The following is a 19,586-nucleotide window of genomic DNA, read 5'->3' on the forward strand; positions in this document are numbered from 1 at the left end:
CTATGACTTCTATTTATCATATTACATTATAATTACCAGTTTATGTCTATCTTTCTCAAAATTATGACCTCACTCAGGACAGGCATTACATCTTCATCTCTGTACCTCAATGCCTGGCAAAGGGCACACAGCATTAAACCAGTAACTGCAGAGAGAATGAGTGAAGGGGGGATTTGAGAACCAACATGCAGCTGTCACCTACTATGTGCAAGATACTGTGTCAGATGTTATTTAGTCTTCAAAAAAATATGCAAAGTGGGCATAATTATCCAAACTCATCAAATGAGGAAAATGAGACTAATAGAAGAGAAATCTCTCTCTTTAAGTCCACTAAATAGTAAGTGATGGCAGTACCTTTTTAATCAAAACCCCTAGGACTTGAAAGTCTGTGCTCTCTTCATGATACTGTCACCCATTCCTTGGTGGCCCTGGTCTGAAGTGCCCAGGCTGGGTGTACCAGAGTCTGGTATGGTAGTCAGCATAACAGGACTCTTTTTGGCTAGGGCCTTTTGCTACCCATGTCTGACCTCTGCATGGATATGGTTGGGAGAATTAGTGTCTCCAATAGCCAATCTCCTTGGAAGAATTGCCCAGGAGTCAGGTTCCCCTCTTCACCCCTGTGTGACCTCGGGGTTATTGCCTCAAATTTTTTATAACTTCACTTCCTACAGATAGCATTTAGCTTTTATAAAACCCACCCAATTCGTTATCTGCTCACATTTCTCCAGATGTTTCGCCTCCCACTCCTGTCTTTCTTAATGACTCTAGGGGGTTGATTACCATCAGGGTTAAAGCTGTCAAATTATTCTTGGCTCTATTCCACTTCTTCTTCTTCTTCTTTTTTTTTAAATCCATCTCCAAAGTTCAATTCAAAATCTTCACCAATGGATCAATATTTTTTTCTAATTTTAGCCAATTCACAGTACTAGAGCTATACAATGAAGAATAGTTTCATTTCCCTTTAGGTCCACTCATCCTAAAGATTTTGCTGTTGACTTTGCTTCTGGGTGCACTTTCCTCTCCCTGCTGCTCCCATGGAACCAGAGGGCTGGGAAGGAGAGAAAAGGCTGTTCTCTTCAGGGGAGGATCTTCATATGTCAGTCTAGGCTCTTTGGTCTCAGCTTCTTTGGCAGAAGAGGGAAAAGGATATCCCTGGGATATTCCAGCGAAGTTTTACCTGTTGATCAGTTATGAATATGTAAATGTATATCTGTTGATATTTAGAAGGAGAGGACTAAAGGCAAATTATCTTTATTCATACAATAGATTTAAAGAGGCTGGCAGATGCCCTTTGTTCTAGATGCCGCAGTCTATCCACATGGCTACACAGAAACATGACAAGTGAAACGCAACTTGAGGTTCACAGAATCATCACAAGAACCTCATTGAATCCAAACCCTGGAGGCTGGCAGCTCACCCCACCTAGAGCCTATCCACAACTCTTCCTGCCACGGGACAAGACCAGATAGTTCTAAAATGAATCCTGATTTTAATCTCAAGGCTCACTTTTACTAACAAAATTGACAATGAGAAGCAAAAGATGTGGGTTTCTCTACATTTGGACTTGATTGTCTCCAAGGCTCTGAATCTATTTTAGAGGGGGGTGGTTTCTTAGAGTAGCAGGAAAGGAACACTGAAGCAAATATAAATTTTAAGGTCTCAGGGAAGGGCCTTAGTTGGAAATCTGCAACTCCCTCCTCCATTCAGAGACCCAGAATCTTAGCATAACCTCTAGGATATACCCAACAGGGTAGCATTATTTAAAATATTTAAAATAATTAAATGTTTATATTGCACTTAACATGTTACAAAGCACATTTTCATTTAATATTTCTTTTGTGCATTGTAAAAATTCTGCATTAAGTCCAAGCTAAGGCTGCAACATACTATGAAGCTGCATATTATGCGTTCTTTTAAATAAGGTTCCATATTTTCATAGGCATAAAGTTAAAGGTCACCGTATGACTTGTGTATTCACAGAACAAGAATTAGTTTCGGAACACGTAAGTAAACCCTTTTTATTAAAGATCTCGCAACTTCATCTTTTTTTTTTTTTTTGGTAACTTCATCTTAAGTGATGAAGAATCTATATACTCTACGTCAATGCTGAAATTATCCAATATCCAATAATATCAATTGTTTTATTTTTAACCTACAGTAAAGAATTATTAATGTTTTTCATGCATGGTACCTACTTATACACACAGACACACTGTAAAAGTATGCTTCTTGTGATTCATTTTCTTTTTTTTTTTTCTTTTTTTTTTTTTTAAAGATTTTATTTATTTATTTGACAGAGAGACATCACAAGTAGGCAGAGAGGCAGGCAGAGAGAGAGAGAGAGAGGAGGAAGCAGGCTCCCTGCTGAGCAGAGAGCCCGATGCGGAACTCGATCCCAGGACCCTGAGATCATGACCTGAGCCGAAGGCAGCGGCTTAACCCACTGAGCCACCCAGGCGCCCTGTGATTCATTTTCTAAGAATAAAAATTTCCTATCATGTTGATAAAGGAGATGGGGTGATTGCACAAACACACATATTAGATAAGATTTAAAAATAAAAATTTGCTTTCTAGCAAAGGATTGTAATGAAAACTTTCTCAGGACTAATTCATTGTATATAAGACAGCTTTAGAGTCATGTTTTAAAATATACTACAGGACTTTGGCAGACCAACCATGTTTGTCAAAAAGGTATTTTTTATGTCAACAGTGCTTCGTAGGCTGATAGGTTTTTATACATTAATTTTTTAATCCAAATATTCAAATCTAAATATTGAATATACTTAATTGGATTTGACTGTATCTGTTTATTTGGCCAGAATGTTATCAGAGGAGATGAAACCAGATAAAACTGTTAATCTAAGGCCACCACTTGTCGTCTCTGATCACTTCTTCTGGTGTATGGAATAAGCTGGAGGATACAGATATTTCTCATTAGGTTAAGTTAGATGTTTCCTCGATGCCCTTATTCAAATGTTATCCTCACATTTTCAAAAGAAATTTAAAAATCATGTATGTGTTAGTTTGCTAGGGCTGCCATAACAAAGAACCACAGCCAGGATGATTTAAACAGAAATTATTTTTCTCACAGCTCTGGAGGCTGGAAGTCCCAGATGAAGGTGTTAGCAGGGTTGGTTTCTTCTGAGGCCTCCCTTCTTGACTTGAAGATGGCTGCCTTCTCCTTGTCTTCACAAGGTCTTCCCTCAACACACATCTGTGTCCAAATTTCCTCTTCTTAGGATACTAGTCATAGTGGATAAGGGGTCACCTTCATGACCTCATTTTAACTTAATTAACTCTTAAAGACCCTTTCTCCAAATCAGTCAAATTTCTGAGGTACAGGGAACTAGGACTTTGTTGTATGAATTTGGAAGGTGTTGACAGAGTTCAGCCCATAACAATGTAGTTCAGGTGTCCCTTTGCACAGAGAATGATTTTAATCCAAGTTATCTGCACATTATCTAAGTACCTAGATTACTAAGTAATCTAGCAGGAAGCATAAAACCCAGTAGTCGTGCTGGCTATATGGCATCATAAAGAACAACTTGTGGGGTGCTGTGCTTTCAACCACAGCACTTCCCAAAGCATTCGCCCCCAGAAAGCAAAGTTTAGGCTCACTTGATTCGTGTCTGCAGCAAAAAAGAGACAAACTCTTCGAATAGTCAAGATGAAGCTGGCCTTTTTTCTTTCAAGGGTGGCCACTTGGCTACCCACTCCCATTTTGGAAATGAGATCTTAAGATGACCCTCTCTCACCAAACACAAGAGCTCGCAACAATTTTCTCAGGCCTTTAGGAAATGTTACACCGTGGTAAGACAGCCACTAACTTCTCCAAGAGCTGAGATAATTAACCAAAGTGGATAGTTCAGTCTTGGCAGGAGGGGTTCAGGGTACTTCTAAATCAATACTTGGAATGTCTCTGAGAATGTCTCCTTTCAGGCACTAATACTAGCAAAACAAGTTATCAGTCTGCCTTTTCCACCACATCACATTTCTGAAGGGTCGGGATTTTTGTCTTTTGTTGTTGTTGTTTTTGGGTGTTTCTTCCTTATTCTCGTCTCTGTGCCTGAGGTTCAGTAAATGTGGATTCTGTAATTAAATTCACTCTCTTTAGTGTTGTTCTTTATACCTGTGATCTGTGCTACATATTTAAGAGGCTCATTTCTTTTCTAAATCTCATCTTTTCTGCATCTGTCTTAGCTAGAATATAGGTATAGAAGTTTTGCGCATTCTCTTATGTATCTTTAAGCTCCAGTACCTGATTCATTCCCCATACACAACAAGTGCCAGTCTTATTTGTTTTTTGTTCACTGATGAAAAAAATATATATATTGCAAACCTAGAGATTTAAAACTCTTTCTTTATGGCAGAATTGTAATAACCATTAAAGCTGGGGGATGGTCATGTGGGGTTCATTATTCCACTGTCTTGATTTGTGTATATATATAAAAATTTGTATCCTCCAAAGTTGAACATGTAAAAAATACAATAGTTAAGTATACCATTTGGTGCATTCTAATTTGTTTTAAATTTTAAAATACCCAGTTTATGTTCATTTTTTCTAATTTCCCCCCAGACCTCATTATTAAATTTCTGAGTGAAATAAGCTCACATTATTTATTTAGTATCAGCAGGCTTCACAGAATTTTGATAGACTAACAATGTTAGCGGACATAGGAGGGGTTCTCTTCCACCGAGTTTTTGTTCCTGAGAAAACAGAGTATTATCCCTGATTCAGAAAAGACAGTGTAGAAGTGAAAGGTAAGTGTGTGAAAGGGGCACCTATTTGGGTTCCTGTTAAGATGTAGAAAACAAAGGCAACTTGCAGTAAACATGTGCTATAACTCTCCATCCTTGCCCCATCCCCCAAGGACTGGCAGTCAGGCAGCCAGAGGGAGTAAAATATCTAGATTTGCTCTTGAAGGGATGGGAGAACCCAGCAATGTTTTGAGTGGCCTGGCAAAACATCTTGAATTGCTTCTTAAACCTTTAGGACTTGGCAAAATTCAAAACATGTTTTGCCAGGCACTTTTTCCCTTAATTTTTAAACCCCTGTGTATTTCAAGGGAAATTTAATCCGTATGTTTCTGATTCATTTACACTTAACTCATCAGAATGCTGTTTTGTAGGAGTTATTTGATGTCTAAGATGCTGTATGAGCGTTTTGTATGTCTTTTTTTCCACTTCCCCAAACCATAAAGTTGCTTTTTGCCAACAGTGAGCCAAACTCCAACCACTGGAAGCTTAATCTCGGTTTTTAACTAAGGACCTACCAAATACAAGTGTCTTTCATGTTTCCTAAACATTTTCTCTTGCTGCTACATGAAAGTCCATGGCTTGCCAAAGTAGACTATAACCAGCTACTCAAGAAACACAAAAGGAATAAAACAAGCTTTCCTTGAAGCAGTGATATTATTTTCAATTAAAGGACATCTTTGCTGATCTTTCACACCCTTCTTCAAATGACTCAGTATGACCTCCATATTCTTATATCTCTTTGTATCAGCCTTGTTGAAGCACTGATTAAACACTTGTTTGTGAAAATTTCTGTATGAATTTGTCTTGACTGGGTATTTGTTAGGAGTTTTGGTGGAAAAGAGCAGAAACCAACTCCTGCAAAGTTAAATGAAACAGAGAATTCACTGAGGGTATATTAGGTAGCACCAGAATGTATGAAAGGACAGAGAACTAGGACTAGTACTTGGACAATTTCAGGCATCCAGGCACTGCCAAGTTGAAATGAGTGGCTCTTTCCTATTTTTGTATCATTAGCCTCAAAACCCAGAGAAAAGGCATTCAGTTGGCTCAATGTGCTTCATTTTCATGCTCTCTTGATAGGTGGGGGGCAGAGCATTTAACTTCCTATCCCAGCCAAAATGTTCATAGTGGGAGAAGGTGGTTCCCGAAAAGGAAATAAGGAAGGGGAACTGAACGCTATAAGCTTTTCCAGGGCAGGGGATGTTCTTCATCTCTTTATCCCCAGAGTTTAGGATAAGGCTTGGCACATGGTCTATGCTTTTAGAGTCCAAATTAATCATAAGGAATCATTCCTTAAAATACAGTTTAGTATACTTGCATGACTGACAAATACATTAAAATAGAATTGAGGGGTTTCTGAACGGGTAACACAGAGTAAACACACTCCACCCTGTGCACTACCTCTATATAATGCATAAAACAGCTATCTAAGGATTCTTGAAGGTAAAGAGAAGCAGGCAGACTGGGAGGAAGACCAGAACTCAAAATACCACCAATCCAATAATAAGTTTACGATTTGTATTTCTCCCAGTATCCCCAGACTGCAGCAATATGAATCTATAGGAGCCAAAACTCTGAAGGTAGAGCACCCTCCTCTCCATTCAGTGGAGCTTTGGTTCCAACACTGTAGAGACAGCATATTCTGTCTTTATTCTCTCTGTCCTCTTGCCACTTGGCCCCTGAATAAAGGTATGGTAGTAGAAATACACAGTAGAGAAGGGTTACTAAAGCCTTAACTTTCTGGCTGCAAGTCCAGAAAGAGAAGCATCAGGGAAACATATGTAATAGTGATATTGCAGAGAAAGAAGAAACAGGGGAAGCAACACTATAAAGGCGTTTGTGAAGCCCTGGGCTCACCATGGATCTGATCTAATTCATTACACCAGACTCTGAAACCTGAACTAATAAACCACAGTCTAGATCCTAGCATGCCTTCTGTGTGGCACACATATGAGACAGAACTGGTATTGCAAAGGCTCTGACAACTGAACTGACATTGGATTCACAGCTCATAGCAACTACGTCGGAATTTGCAGCCTGAGCCTACAACATTCTTCATAGGATAGATAAGACCCAGAGTTCCATAATATTCAAAATGTTTAGAATACACTATAAAATTTATCAGCTTATATAGGAAACCAGAACAATCTCAACTTACATGGGAAAGGACAATTGGCAGTTCCCAAAGTCTCAGTGGTACAAATATTGGAATTATCTATTGAAGCCTTTGAAGCAGTTATCATACAATATACAAATGGTCCAGACATCAACTGCAAACTTTCTTAAAACCAATGAAAAAAATTAAAATCTCAGCAATGGAGAGATATGAAGAACAAACTGAAAATTTAGGGCTGTAAAATAAAATAACAAACTTAAAAACTCACTGCATGGGCTCAACAGCAGAGAGGAGGTATAAGAGAAAAAAAATTGGTAAACTTGAAGATAGGTCAATAGAAAATATCGAGTATGAACTACAGAGAAAAAAATATTGAAACAAAAAATATACACAGCCTCAGGAACCTGTGGGTTAATAACTGAAGATGCAATATTTGTATCATTAAGAAGGAAAAGAGAAAAGGTGCAGTGATAAAAATAATTGAAGAAATGACTAAAACTCCACATTTGAAGACAAAAAAGGAATGAAATGGGAAACAGAACTGAAAACAGAAAGAATAAACAGAAAATAAATAATCTGATAAAACTAAATCCAAATATATCAATAATTACATTAATGCAAATATCCTAAATGTATCAATTAAAGATAGAGATAGAAAGAATGGATTAAAAAAATGACTATAAGAAACTCATTTCAATCAAATATAGTGACATAGGTATATTAAAAATAAAAGGATGAGAAAAGATATACCATACACTATACTAACTAGTGTTAAATAAAAGTGTAGTGACTAAACTAAATCAGAGTGGACTTCAGAGCAAAGAAAATTGCCAAGGAGAAAGGACTGTCACATAATTATAAAAAAGCTCAATTCATTAAGTAAATAAAACAATCATAAATGTCTATGCATTTAACAACAGAGCTTCAAAACAAATGAAACAAAACTTGAAAGAATTGAAAAGAAACAGATAAATACACAATTGTTGTTAGAAACCTTTTTTTTTATTTTTAAGATTTTATTAATTTATTTGAGATAGAGTGAGAGAGAGAGAGTGAGCAGGAGCTGGGGGGTTCAGAAGGAGAGGGAGAAACAGATTCCCTATTAAGCAGAGAGCCCAACTTAGGGCTTGATCCCAGGACCCTAGGATCATGATCTGAGCTAAAGACAGACATTTAACTGACTGAGCCACCCAGGTGTCCCATTCTGTGAGAAACTTTAATACTCCTCTCTCAATAATGAATAGAAATCTCAAGGAACTTAGAAAGTATTTTGAACTGTACAAAAATAAAAATACAACATATCAAAATTTATGGGATGCAGCAAAAACTGTGCCTTGAGGAACATTTATAGAAGTAAATTTTTATATTTGAAAAGAAAAAAGTATCAAACCAAAAACTTACACTTTTAAAAACTAGTAAAAGGGGAGCAAAACATACTGAAAGTGAGCAGAACAAAGAAAGTCTTAAAGATAAAAACAGAAATCAATGAAACTGAAAACAGAAGAAAAGAGAACATTAATACAATCAAAAAGCTGACTCTTTGAAAAGATCAAAAGAATTGGTAAAGCACCAACAAGAATATCAGAGGAAAAAGTGAGAAACACAAATTACCAATATCGTAAATGAAAGAAAAGATAATACAGACCCCATAGACATTAAAAGGGTAAAAAAAAAGAATCCTTCAAACAATACTATGCAACCACCTCATCCCCTCAGTATGCAGTTCAGATGGGAGAGAGGCTTCTGTACAGGAGCTTGTACGCTCACCGTGGTCTAACAGGCACAGGTTCCTCCCCCTTCTCTGTAGTAATTTAATCTTCCTCTCAGCAAAAGAGGTCACCAGCCCCCATGGACTGAAGGGACTAGAATCACAGGAGGGGGATTTCCTCTTAGTATTTTTTTATTTTGATGTTTGGAACTCCTGATGCAACATTCTAGAGCAAGGTGCTCAGGACCTGCTGTGCCCAAGGGGCTGATAAAGGAAAAGGATCTATTTATTCTTTGTGATTGGATGCACAGATGAAGAACGTAACACACAGTAACAGAAGTTGGTCATTCATAAATCACGTCCTAGTCTTTCAGCGTCACCAGACCACAGCTCCAGCCTTCCCACACCTTGGCTTCTTGCTCTCCTAACACTGCAGCGTCCACGATGCATATGTCCAGAGTCCATTAAAAAGACGGTCAAAGTCCTTTTCTTAGTTCATCTAGTTTTCACTGTCTTTTGGTCCCAGGTTTTTCTGATGATGACTGCTCGTCATTCTCTGCTATTGCTCGATGGGATGCTCTCTATTGTCCCCGGGTTTTGTCGGCTGGTTGGGAGAGGGAGTGTGGGAAGGGTGTGCCGCTGTGGGGAGGTTGTGAGTCACCGGCATGCCGGGGATGATGCCCTCCATGGCCCGGGGCCACTCCGACGACACCTGGCGAGTTGGTGGTGAATTCAGGAATACCCTCTTGATGATGCAAAAAAAAAAAAAAAAAAAAAAAAGAAAGAAAGAAAGAAAGAAAAAGAAAAAAGTATTAAGTTTCACAAGCTGTTTGTACTCAAATATATTTTCTCAGTTTCAGATCCTCAGCTATTTTATTGAGTGGAAAGTCTTGAGCTGAAAGAGTTCAAGAAAAATAATGTTGCATTTCCTTATGTCTCAGGAAACACTTTTTATGGTAACTTGTCAGATTGTCTATGAACAAACCCACTTTTCTAGACATTGATAAACCTTCTTTTCATGTGATATTTTATACAAGAACACTTCAGATGTGTTACTAGATGAGACTGATTTTAACAAATCCTATTAGATTTGTATCAACTAGTTACGTGTTATGTTCATAGTCTTTTGTGAATCATCACCTTTTTGTTTAAAAGATGGCCTATTTTGAGCCTTTGTATAGGTACATTCCTGTTTCTGTGACCAAAAAAAAATCCTTTAAAACTGTCCCAAACAGAAAAATAATGGCTATTAGAAGTGTTTTGTTTTAGTGTGAGTTACCGCTACTGTGTCTGTTTATTATAAGGTGAACATTTAGCGTTCAGTGCAGTTTTCAATAAAAAGTCATAAAAATTAAAAAAAAAAACAACAACAATACTATGCACCCAAATTTGACCTTAGACCAAATGGAGGTTTTAGGTTTTTAGATTTAAAAACTTAAAATTCCCAAATCTAGCCCAACATAAAGCAGATAACATGAATAGGCCTGAGAACTCTATATTTTTGCAAATACATGCAGATAATGAACCTATATGTACACTTTACACTTTATACAAAAACGAACTCAAATTGGATGATTGTGTAAAACCTAAAGCTAAAAAGCTTTTAGAAGAAAATAAGGGAGAAATCTTTGGGCCTTGGAGTCAAGCAAGGACTTCTTAGACATGAAACAAAGAGCATGTTTCATTTAAAAAAATGATAAACTGAACTTTATAAAAATGAGATATTTTTGCTCTCTGAAAGACACCACTAAGAGAGGGGAAAAACAAAGTAGAGATTGGGGAGAAACATCTGCATATCAAATATTTAGCAGACTACCTTGATATATATATATAGAGAGAGAGAGAAAAGTCAAAAATTAACAGTAAGAAAACACCAAATTAAAAATGGGTGAGAGATTTAGACATCTTACTAAAGATGACAATAAATAAGTACATGAAAATATGTTGAGCCTCATTATCCATTAGGAGAATTCACATTAAAACCATGCTGGGATACCACTAATCACCTATCAGAAAATACAACACTGAAAAGGATAAGTGGTGGGCCTCTGGCAGACAGAAGTAAATGGAGTGATCTGACAATCTAAGTGTCCTAAAGGAAATGGGACTTTATTTGAAATGATCTCAATAGACTCTCATTCGGGAAATGAAATGAGTCATTGAGTCGTCCCTCCTTTAGATCCAGCTGAATGCAATACTAATGCTTATTGAAGGACAGTAGGAATTTAGGAACTATTCATAAGAAAAATAATCCACTCAAATACTTAAAATTTAAAAGCCAACCACATTGTATTTCAGTTAAGGCATGGGTGCCTACATTCAGGCTGGTGCATTATAATTAGGTTATATCTGTCATCTTCATACATGAAATCAGTGCGTTTCAACTAGATTCATGGATATAATAAATATGATGGTCTAGTTTCAAAACAGTGTGTTTGGGAAGGAGCAGTAGAGAAAGGGATGTTGCCAGAGAGAACGGACAGACTATTCAGGGATCATTATCAAAGCATCATTCCATAAAGAAGAACTAAATGTGAACGCTCCTAAGTTTTAGTCATGCCCAAGTCTGAGGATATACAAAAGACTGCTGAACACAGAAAAGCAAATACAATAACCTGGGATGTGACTTAGAAAACAAATAAATCAATACTAAAATTAACTTATGTACATGAAAATATTTCAGCTACACTAAAGAAGGCAAAATATGCTGGCAGTCGCAGACACACATATTAGCTCACATAAAAGCCACAAACATCCACAATGCAATGTGGCTAGACAATTCATTATAGAGAACATATAATAGACACTGCAGTTCATTGTGCCTCACTTTAACCCTGACTCCAACACCTACTTCCTGTGCCAAATATGTAAGCACTCTGAGGATCAGTTTCACCATCTATGAAATGGCATTTTTAAAAGTACCTACTGAATTTGTTCATTGGGAGTTAAATGAGAAAATGCACACAAAGCACTGAAAATAGTTCCTGGCACCTAGCAAGAACTAGAAAGATGTAAGCCATTGTTATTTTATCAGCCTAATAGGAGAGACATGTCGGTGTCTTTCCAAAATCCAAGCACTGGGAAAAGTGTGCACTTTGCTGAACCTCAAATCTCGAAAAGAGTACATATGAATCACTGTTCAGTCACTCAGGTTGGGTATCAAAGGGGAGGGTTCACATTTTTGTGACATTCTGCATAGAGCTCTACCCAGTTGTTAGGGGATTTGGGTTCTTGGGCTGATTTTGTAAACCAGCAGGCCAGGTGACCTGGAATGAGTCACCTGCGCCTTCTGGATCTCAGTTCAGTCCTGTGAATGGCTGAACTGGCCACAGTCCTCTGTCACATCCTCTCAAACACTCACATTTTATGGGATCTGTATGATGTACCATGAGGTTTGTGTGGTAATCCTACCACCTACTTATCCATCCCTCATTATCATAGCCCAATCACACAACTCAACTCAAAGGAGTGAGCTCTGCAGTTTAGACATACTCTGGCTCTGTCTTCCTCAGTCAAAAACAGAAGAAACCTGACATCTTGAGTCCCCAGATTAATGACACCCCAGGGGCTGTCTGCAAGAGTCCTCCAGGTGCTCTGCCGGCTGGTCTTTTGTGCTGGTAATGCTTTTAGTATGACAATGTCCTTACTTTTGTTTCTGGCAAGAATTAATAAATTACTTATGATATTTAATAAGAAGCAGATGCTCCCAATGAGAATGGGGCCCGGCTGCCTATTAATTCTAGTTGAATTTTTCTTGCCGTGGTGAATGGAAGCAGACGGAGTAGGTGATCCACATGATATTTTGCAAGACCAAAGTGGTCCACAGACAGTAGAGCTGAGAACAATTGCTCTGTATAATTCAAAAGGAATGGAACAATGATATGATGTTTAAAATTAGAAAAAGCATTTGGTTTGTGTAGTTAAAAGCAAATAAGCCCTATGGCCCTGAAACTGTTCCAGATGCTTGGAAGTGACTTTCCGTAACCAAGATGGTATAGCTAATAAGTCAATAGTTACTAAAACGCTGCTCTGAACAAGACATTATCCTAGGGTTATGGGTGGTAGAATGTGAAAAGAATGATACTTATTAGGTACCAATGCTATGTCAAGCACGCATTCAAAACAATATGTCTACGGACCTCGACTCACATGTATTGAATAATTTGTCAAATTTCCTATACCTAGTTCAGTTTAATCCCGTGTATGTTTTTGTTTTGATTCTGTTTGCTTTGTTCTATAAAACCCTAACTTCTAGGAATGTTCTAATTTGGTTAGACAAATAACGCAGGTGAACATTTACAGTTTCACCAATGACTCTTTACATAGTATATGGTATATACAAGCCCCTGTGGCAGGTGACGTTATTACTTTTGAAGAGTGATCCCCATACCTCCACAATAGGAACATCCTTCCCTGGATCTTTAGCCACATGACCTGCTTTGGCCTCTGGTAGCTAGAATGTACTTTGTTGAATCTTGATTTTGGGTCTGGCCACATGACTTGTCTTGACTCATGAAACTGTGGCAGGGGTATTATCATCAGAAAATGGAAACCTGCTTGTGTAGTTGGGCTTTCCCTCTTATGGCTCTGCTGCTGCCAGTGAGACAGCTTTCCTGGGCCCCAGAATGGGCACATGGGAAGCAGGCCTGAGCCCAGCCTGTAACAAAAGACACAAGTCCAGTTGGACCTGCTGCTTGAAACAGAGATGACCAGCCTCATGTGAGTGAGAATCAATGATTGCTGTGTAGAACCTTTAAGTTTGGGGATAGCTTAATTTATAGCAATAGCCTTGCCAATCACCATGAGGTGAAGGAGAAACTTTGAAATAATGGGCAATTAGAGTCATCCTTTGCCCCAACTACAAAACCAATGTAGACTGAATTAGAACAGAAATTTTCCAAGTTACCATGATGGGACGAATGTCATTCAGGCCAGACCAGTACTGACAAGTGGAACTGATCCTCTGTGGCAATCGCAATGGAACAAGTTGGATATGAAAGCCCCAAGAAGAGAGATTCCGGGAAGTATGAGTCAGCAGAGTTCATCCCAGCACAATCAAGGGAAGAGAGACCCAACCCGCAGGCACCAGCTTCTGTAGGAACTACATCTCTTTTGGGATGAACATACAAAGACATCACAGGCTAGCACGGTTTGACAACTGAAATATAATACCAATATTGTTTTTCTGGTTCAGTCCTCACAACCTCCTTCATCCTCTTGATGACTTGATGATGATACGACTTTTCCTGAGCATCTGCCAACAAGGAGAAGATGGACTAGTCATGTCAACTTCTAAGTATTTTACTTTTGCATGTATTATTTAAAAAAACTATAGAATGGATATGATTCTTTAAAGTACTTAACCACAAATGCCACATGGCTTAGTGATGGAATAAAGATTTGGAATATTATATTCTTCTGATCCCCTACCACCCAATCTTTAACTGACCATGCCTCTTTCTTCTAAAGACCTTATGTAGCCAAGAAGAGTCAACAAAAACACCAGCAGTACCAAAAACTATGAAAGGAAGCCAGTAAGAAAAGCAGATTGCAGTAGGAATAGAAAAATCTGGAAGTCACAATAATTACATTTTCACTTTAACTTAGTTGGTGCTGAAGAAAACAATTTTGCCTGGCCTGGCTGCAAAGCTCACTATATTTTACACTGAAGTTGGAAGACAGAGGATTTCCTTTTTAAGCATTGGTCCAAAGATTATACCATTATGACAAGAATTAGTTTATGCTCACAGAGGTTATGAGAGGGGACTCATCAGCTGTATATTCCTAAAGATAAGCTGATTCTACACAAAAGGGAAATGAATGAGTGATGCATATGTGGTTTGTTCCGTGAACATCCTCTTGAAGCCTCAAGTGATCCAGGGTTTTTTTTGCTGTCCCATCCCCACCTTTTTCTTGCCCATGGTTATGACCTCCATATGACTCAAGATACCTGTGAGCCTGATCTCCATTCTAGAATTCCAGTCTTTATGGTATGAAATATGTATCAGGCAAATGAGAGTAAATCCAGGAGCTCCTCTGCCATGGGGAGCTCAGGCCTTGGAAGATGGGCCACAGGAATTTTAATCAGCCTCCTGGGTAAGATGGAATTGAAGCTCATTTTGGGTAGCAGCTGCTTGGATGACTATTCAGTGAAGGGACTGCATTCCTTCCTGGCATGAGAGATGGGAGTCAATGACCTGGATGTCTTCATCTCAAAAATTACCTTCCTTCTTAGAATGGGTTGCCCTTTAGATAATCAAGAACCCTAGCAAAACCCTATCCCTTCTCCAGGGGGAAAGGGCTAATCGAGAAAGAAGGGAGGGAGAGGGAAATGCAGAGGAAGGAGAAAGGAAGAGGAAATGAGGGAAAGAGGAGAAGTTGCAGCGTGTTTTCCCATGTGCTGGGTACTACCCAAACCTAACGAAGAAGGAGTCAGCTCAGATGAGAGGGTTTTCTTCCTTTTACAAGACTTAGCCTGCGTATTTTCACTGTAACTACCCTTCAATGGCCAATTTTTGGCATCACCAGCAAGCAACATCTACTTACAAGCATCACTGGATTGTTTGGGGGGTATACGGGTAGATCCCAGTAGAACCATTATTTAAATTCTGTGTCGTAGGTGACCTTAATAGAGAAAGTATAATCTGGTTATGGCACAAAGTAAAGATTAGAGACTATTCTTTGTGCTTAAGCCAGATACTCCTTTTCAGCTTAAAAGACAGTCATTTTCAACCTCTGATACTAGTTTAGTGGGGAGAAAAAAAAAAAGAAGAAGAAGAAGAAGGAATTTAGCTGAGCCCAGTAGAAAATTCATCCCCAGGGACCGTGAACAAAAACAAGGGAGAGGAAAAAAAAAAAAAACACAAAACTATCTTTTGATATTATAGCTTTAGTTAATTTTACTGTGCTAAGTGATCTGTTTTCATACAAATTAGCTTGTTCTTTTAGTTGAAGCTCACTTAAAAAAAAAAAAAAAGCAAGATAGTAAAATGTACAACAGCACATCCAGAATTCATGACTTGGAACTCCAAATCAGAACGAGGGATTTGGAACACAAAATATAGAACGTGCAGCATGGGAGCCCGGCAGTGAGAATGCACAGAAAACTAAGTACAGTTGGCACTTTATAATTACAAGTGGCACAACACTGTGGCAGAAATCTAGGCTTTTTTTTTTTTTTAATGCATGTGACTCAATATGGAATATTTTTGTTCACGATGTGTACCTACTGCCACTGACAGCTGTCCAGGTGCTATATGCATCCTGGATTAACACTGGCTGAGGACACATCGTAAGCCATATACAGACACACCTAGCATGGCCAAAAAAGATAAGATGTTGTGATATGGATTTGAATTGGTATATGTACACACAGACACATACATACACACACAATTTCGTAACGACAGATATATACACACACAGAGAGAATATATATGTGTATTTTATTTTTTTAAAGATTATTTATTTGTCAGGGAGACAGAGAGCACAAGCAGGGGGAGTGGCAGGCAGAGGGAGAAGAGGCAGAAGGAGAGGGAGTGGGAGAAGCAGACTTCCCTGCCCAACGTGGCACTCGATCCCAGGACCCTGGGATCATGACCTGAGCCGAAGGCAGATGCTTAACCCACTGAGCCACCCAGGCGCCCCTATATATGTGTATCTTAAAAATTCATTTGTTAAGATTAGTATTTCATGCAGCAAACAGGGCTTAAACATACAAAGTATGAAAACATACTTTGAGAGCCATAAGAAATTAGGCAATTGAATAGTGAAACAGTGAGCGCCTTCTTTTCTCCCTTCCCCCTCACCTTAGTCCCAGCTTCTTGTGAAACAGGTAACTGAACGACTGTTAGGATTACACAGGCAAAACCTGAAGGCATTTCTCCACTAGTTTTATTAAGGTTAATATACCCCGTCCGGTGGGCCCCCAGTGTCTTTGTACTTCTGTAATTTTGAGCCTTTACGGGTGTCCATTGTGAGCACGAAAAGTATCAGTTAACAAGAAAACATATGGACTATTTTATCTAGTAAAAACTTAGTCCAATAATTCCTAAATAATTCTTAAATTTTAATTCATCTGTCATGAATGCTTTGATGGACACTGTATTCTAGAATTTGCACGAGCGACCATTGTCATTCTGCTCAGAGTCACTGTCCTGCCACAGAGACTGCTGTGTACAGCTCTTTAAAGGTAGGATTTTCTTTCATGGGCCTTGTAAGCCTTGATACTAGTTAGTCTACTTCTGTTCTGATGTTTAAAATTAGTACAATTCGTTTTGGGTGTCTATGTGTACACACATACATAAACATAGGTATGTACTCGCGTATTTGATCCGGTCGCATGTGTATGTGTACATATGTAAAGATATATACACGTATAAATACACACATGCAGAAAACAATGCTGATTTGATATTTTACTTAACCAAAGAAAGTATTTGGAATCTTGTCAAATCTCCTTATTTTACAGGTAACAAAATTGGGCCCCAAGGCCCAAGATGAATTTGTATCATCTGTGTATGTCATTTTATAATGCATGTACGCATGTAAGTATCTGTCTACAAATTGGGATAGAAATCTCTGTCTCTGTCCCTCCCATATATGTATGTACATGTTAACACACAGCATAAAATCTAGAACCCCCAAAACCATAAAAAATAAAATTAAAATCATCCCACTACCCAGAGATAACTACAGCTCATGCTTCGTTGTTAATGTGATCTTTGATTTTCTATACATCTCTGTAGAGAAGGAAATACAGAGGAAAGAATTATGCCAGTTGATAATGCTGTTTAAACTTAATAGCGCTGATGACTACTTACTATTACTATTTTTAAATCAGTAATAATTTGGTAGACCTAAATATTATCCTTCTTATTTGCATTTGTTTATTACAGAGCTTAAAAGATTTTTTTAAAAAATCTGTTATTATTAAAAATCTTGTTTATGGCATTTGCTTTATTTTCTACCTATGTTACAAATGTTTTTCTCACAATGTTTTTTATAGGATAAGGATAGGCACAAAAGCTTTAACTTTTTAGTGAAACATATAACTTTTATTATTTCTTCCATCACTTTTCACTTTAAAAAAATCTCTTACTCATTCTACAGTCACTCATGTGTTCTCTTACTGTTTCTTCAACATTTCTATTTTAATAATGAAAATTTAACCATTAATTCTTTAGGACTATATTTTGGTGTGTGACATTAGGTGACACTTGATTTTATTTTTTAATTTTCTTTATCTTAGTTTTTCTTGCCACCATTTGATATCTAATCCACTATCATCTTCTTTTTTAGAGGTTTTTTTTTTTTAATATTTATTTGTCAGAGAGAGAGAGAGCACAAGCAGGGGGAGTGGCAGGCAGAGAGAGAAGCAGGCTCCCCGCTGAGCAGGGAGCCTGACAAGACGCTCCCTCCCAGGACCCTGGGATCATGACCTGAGCCATAGGCAGACGCTTAACGACTGAGCCACTGAGGCGCCCCATCCACTATTATCTTCTCATAAAATTTTGTTGTGTCCTTTAGTATATATTAAACTTACATTTTTATTAGTAAGTTCTAAATTCTGTTTCATTCACTTAGTATGTGCTCCTTCCAATTCCACATGTTGGTGGATTATGCCTCTGCAGTATATTTTAATATATAGAAACACTATTCCCAATTCTATATTTAAACACTTTCACGGGCATCATTCTCATGTATCTGTTATTTCTGATGAATCTTGAGAACCACTATGTCAAGTAAAAATAGTGGAACTGTGTTTGGGTTTGAGTCAAGACCATAAACTAATTTTGGAACAAGATATCCAGAATATATATGCTTTATAATTTTGTGTATCTAGGTACTTCACACTTCTTACTTAAGTTATTGTTTCTATTACATTATTACATGTTCATCACCTACAATGTATTGTCTACTTAGTGACTGTTGATCTGTAAGAAAGAAATGGCTCTTTTCATTGTGTTTTCTTAAACCCGCTGCATTCAAAAACATTTAGGAATTTTGCAGTAAAGTATCTCAGATTTTTTGGTATATTATTAAAAATAGTGTCTCTATTTTCCTCCTATTTTGTGTCCTGTCCTATGGCCAGAATTCAGAACACTGTTAAATAATAATGGGGATAGCAGACATCCTGAACTCAATCTCTTCTTATTTTAAAAGGAGTGTTCCCAGTATTTCACTGAAAATATGCTGGTGGTTTAATACTGATGCTCCCTATCACATGAGGCAAGTATCTTTCTAATCCTGCTTGTTATTCCCCACCCCCAATCTGTAATGGATATTTAGTTTTATTAAATGCCATTCAAGTATCTGCAAAGATCTGTAATTGGATCTTTGCTAAGCTGTATTGTGTAAGAGAGATCCTTATGTTTATTTAACTTCCACCCAAGCCTGCATTTAACACTCTCTGTGGAGGCAGATTTTTCTTTTACTAGATAAAGTCCAGTTTGATTTGTTCATATTTTATCATCTATAATTTTCTTTTGCTATTTCTGTCAGGTTTTGTTTTTGCTTTAGTTTATAAAATGGTCTGGATAGCTTTCAAACTCTATCTTCTGGAACAATTTATTAAGCCTGCCCCTTGAAAACCTGATCTAGAAGTCCTGGAGCCTTTTGTGGAAATAATTATTTGATATCTTTCATTTTTTCACTGGGTATTCCATATATTCTGGTTTTCTAATTATTTATGAGCCAATTTTCCCCACTTACGCTTTCTTTAAATAAATCATCCATTCTACTAAAATTCTCAAATTTGTAAGCTCACATATTTGTAAGCATAACATACAATTTTCTGTACTTTTAAAAAATACTGTGCTTTGCTCCTATGGTCTATATCAGCTCCAGTTTTTCTATCATATTTTACCTCTTTTCAAGAATTAAATTTATTAAAACTTGTCCTTTTTGTCTTCCCTTTGTCCCACAGATGGCTTGATTTTTTTTTTTTTGCTTTTATTATTATTTTTCTCCTTGACTTGTTTAATTTCTTGTCATTTCTCCAAC

This window comes from Mustela erminea, chromosome 11 (assembly GCF_009829155.1).
Source record: "Mustela erminea isolate mMusErm1 chromosome 11, mMusErm1.Pri, whole genome shotgun sequence".
In the NCBI taxonomy this organism is placed as follows: domain Eukaryota; kingdom Metazoa; phylum Chordata; class Mammalia; order Carnivora; family Mustelidae; genus Mustela; species Mustela erminea.